Source organism: Nannospalax galili, unplaced genomic scaffold, assembly GCF_000622305.1.
Source record: "Nannospalax galili isolate Female #2095 unplaced genomic scaffold, S.galili_v1.0 scaffold615, whole genome shotgun sequence".
In the NCBI taxonomy this organism is placed as follows: Eukaryota; Metazoa; Chordata; class Mammalia; order Rodentia; family Spalacidae; genus Nannospalax; species Nannospalax galili.
The window spans coordinates 30,893-34,928 of record NW_008336950.1 but is presented as its reverse complement, the minus strand read 5'-3'; positions in this window follow the sequence as shown (position 1 = coordinate 34,928).

Sequence of the window (4,036 nt, the reverse complement as noted above, 5' to 3'; positions counted from 1 at the left end):
ACCTTGGAATAAACCTGACCAAAGACATTAAAGAGCTCTACAAGGAAAATTTTAACTCTTTAAAGAAAGAAATTGAGGAAGACATCAGGAGATGGAAGGACCTCCCAAGCTCATGGATTGGAAGAATTAATATTGTGAAAATGACCATCCTACCGAAAGTCATTTACAGATTCAATGCAATGCCAATCAAAACCCCCATGACATATTTCACAGAATTGGAAGAAAAAAAATCCTAAGATTCATATGGAAGCACAAAAGACCTCAGATAGCCAAAGCGACCTTGAGCACTAAGATCAATGCCAGGGGGATCACTATGCCAAATTTTAAACTGTATTACAGAGCTATAGTCATAAAATAACATGGTACCAGCACAAAAATAGACCCACAGATCAATGGAACAAAACTGAAGACCCAAATATGAGTACATGCCATTTCAGCCACCTGATATTTGACAAAGGGGCCAAGAACATTCACTGGAGGAAAGACAGCACATTCAGCAAATGGTGCTGGCAAAACTGGATCTCCACCTGTAGAAGAATGAAACTAAACCCCTATATTTCACCTTGCACAAAAGTCAAATGGATCAAAGACCTTAATATAAAGCCTGAAACTTGCACTGTTAGAAGAAAACATTGGCAAAAACCTACAAGACATAGGTGTAGGAAAGGATTTTCTAAACCGGACATCAATTGCTCAGGAAACAAGGGCAAGAATTAACAAATGGGACCTCATTAAACTTAAAAGCTTCTGTACATCAGGCAAGAATCAACAAATGGGACCTCATTAAACTAAAAAGCTTCTGTACATCAAAGGAGGCAACCAGAGAAGTGAAGAGAAAACCCACAGAATGGGAGAAAATCTTCACGAGCAACACATCTGACAGAGGTTTAACATCCAGAACATATATTGAACTCAAAAAACAAAGAATCAAGAAAGGAAGTAACCCAATTGAAAGATGGGCTCAGGAGCTGAACAGAGAGTTCTCGAAAGAAGTAAAGATGGCTGTGAAGCATCTCAAAAGATGTTCGACATCACTAATAATTAGGAAAATGCAAATTAAAACCACTTTAAGATTTCACCTTACCCCAGTCAGACTGGCTAAGATCAAGAGAACAAATGATACCAAATGTTGGAGAGGATGTGGAGAAAGGGGAACACTCATGCACTGCTGGTGGGGATGCGAACTTCTTCAACCCCTATGGAAAGCAGCATGGAGAACTCTTAAAAAAAAACTACAAATGAACCTACCATTTGACAGTTATACCACTCCTTGGCATATACCCAAAGAACTCATCCTATTGCAGAGACACTTGAACATCCATGTTTGTTGCTCTTTTCACAATAGCTAAGAGTGGATAATGAAAATGTGGTTCATTTATATGATGGACTTTTACTCAGCATTAAAAAGATGAAATCATGAAATTTGCAGGTAAATGGATGGAACTAGAAACTTATACTAAGTGAAGTAACAGACTCAGAAAAAAAAAATCAATGTATGTTCTCCCTCATATGTGGATCCTAGAACCAAACCCTGATAAGTATGTATCCAGACATAACTACAGGAACCAGGATAATGGAAAGGAAACAGGGAGGTAAAGGAAAAGAAAGAACCTGAAAGAGAGGAACAGTAGGAAACAGGCCTTAATAAGGGAGATATGGATAAAAATTGGGTTAGTGTAAGGGAGCAGGGAGGGAAGGGTATACAAGGAACCTAGGGGATAAAGGGAAAAAAGGAGCTCAAGAGAGGTAGGACCATAGGAGAAGGGTATTAGTTGCAGGGACATGGCGTCCTGACCTACGCCTCCCCCTTATAAGAGCTTGGTTATTTGTGGTATTTCCTGGAATTGTTTATCACAAGGACTTCCTCCTGATTCTGAGAAAAGTACACCCTGACCCAAAACTAGCCTTACAGTCAGGTGATCAGGGGAATGCCCAATTATCATGTGTCCTGACTCCACCTCCTTTACTGAAAAGGTATTTAAACCCTTGTCTCAAGCAATAAAGAGAGTCCTTCCTCCCACTCCATGATGGTGTGGTTGTTTGTTCAATCCTGACGCCCTCTGCCCAGAATACTCAGAGCTTGACGTGCTGGCGCGGCAATTAGTAAGGGAGAAAGGGGAAAAATGGGGGCACTTTAATTGGGGAAACAATGATGGAGGGGTTAGACAATGTGAGAGATAAACAATGCCTAGCTAGTTTTAAAAATCAGAGGGAACCCTATTACTCCAACAACCAGTGACAAATTATACACAACAAATCAAGAAATATATGTCTAGGCAAGCTTTATCTGAGAATAATTGGTATTTGCCCAAGATTTATCTACATGACACACAGTAATTAAAAGTACCAGACTGGTGAAACTAACCTTCTTGGATGTTTAACAAACATACTTTGAGGCCTATACTAATTTGGTCAGAGGGACATAAAGGACAGTTTTTGCTCCTTGCCCTCCTAGGTTGACTAGTTCCAGGGGACTATGAGCATCTCTCAAAATGTCCTGTAATTGTCATGAGTCACCTGTCCTCTTGATCAAGGAAGCCATGGAGACCTCACGAGATGGACTTGAACCAGTGTCCAGTCTACAGAGAGGAGGGTCAACACAGAGGAAACTTTTCCTCCATGCTTCCAAGTGAAGCCAGCCATGGTCGAGTAGGACCTTTGACTTATCTTCACATAGGTGGAACTGGTAAAAGAAAGGAGCCAGGGGCTCCTCCCAAGCCCATGTGACCCCTGAGGAACAGATCCTCAAACGGCCTTAAGAGTAAAAATAAATTGGTTTATCTGGGCCAACTGTATAAACACCCAAAAGAAAAGTATAACCAAAGATTAAAGGGGCCAATATAATTATTTAAGAGTCCCTATGTATAGCTAAAAGCTACATAACAAGCAACAATGCTAGATAGGAGATACCTTCTTTTGAGTTGTTGGCCAGGATGGCCCAAGGGACTCCCAGATAGTAACCGAGCATAGAACTGGGAAAATGCACAGCAGACCCCAATCTTATATAAAGGAATATTGACAACTGATTGCTGCTAGATGAGGAACAGCTGATGCTCCTAAAACAGACCTCTAGATAGGCTGACTAGATTCACCAGATGGACAAGTAGTGGGGAATGGCTGGGGGTGCTGACAACACAGTGGACAGTAGCAGGGATGACAGAGTATAAGGACTCTAGAGGAGGGGGGGCTATGGGAGGGTGCCATCTGGGAAGTGGGTGTATAGATGAATAAGATGGTTTGGGATGTTCTGTGTGATACATACACACACATACACACACACACACACACACACACATCAACAAATTAAAATGTGAGGAGTATCCTGGTTTGTTTCTTCATTGCTGTGACAAAACACTCTAACCACTACCAACTTGGGGAGGAAAGGCTTTATTCAGGTAACATCTCTCGGGTCACAGTTCATTAGGGAGCCCAAAGTAGGAACTCAGGGCAGGAACTTGGAAGCAGGAGCTAGAGCACAGGCCATGGAGGAACAGGCTCCCTCAACCCAGGTGTGTCAAGTTGACACTAAAGCTATCCAGCACAAGGAGGAAGCATAAAATTTACATCATGTTAATTAGTAGAGGTGATAAACATTACCATTGAAATCTACCTGATGACTTTATAGACATACACAGGGGTCAAGGACATACACAGCTTCAACTGACTAGACTAGTAATAATCAGATATATACAGATTAGAGACACATGTGCCAACATTTCAGTGTTATTAGCAAAAACAATGTTTCTGTAAGAAACAGTATATTTTAAAATGAAATGGACCTTTTTTTTTTTTTTTTGAGACAGTTTCTCCCTGTAGCCCCAGCTGTCCTGGAGCTCACTATGTAGACCAGGCTGGCCTTGAACTCACAGAGATCCACCTGCCTCTGCCTCCTGAGTGCTGGGATTAAAGGTGTGGGCCACCACGCTCGGCGAGATCTTTTTTTTTAAAGGTTGAAAACTCACTAAATTCTATGTCTTACAGGGTTTATACTGAGTTCAATATTCTATAACTGTATTAATTCAATAGTGAAAATTAA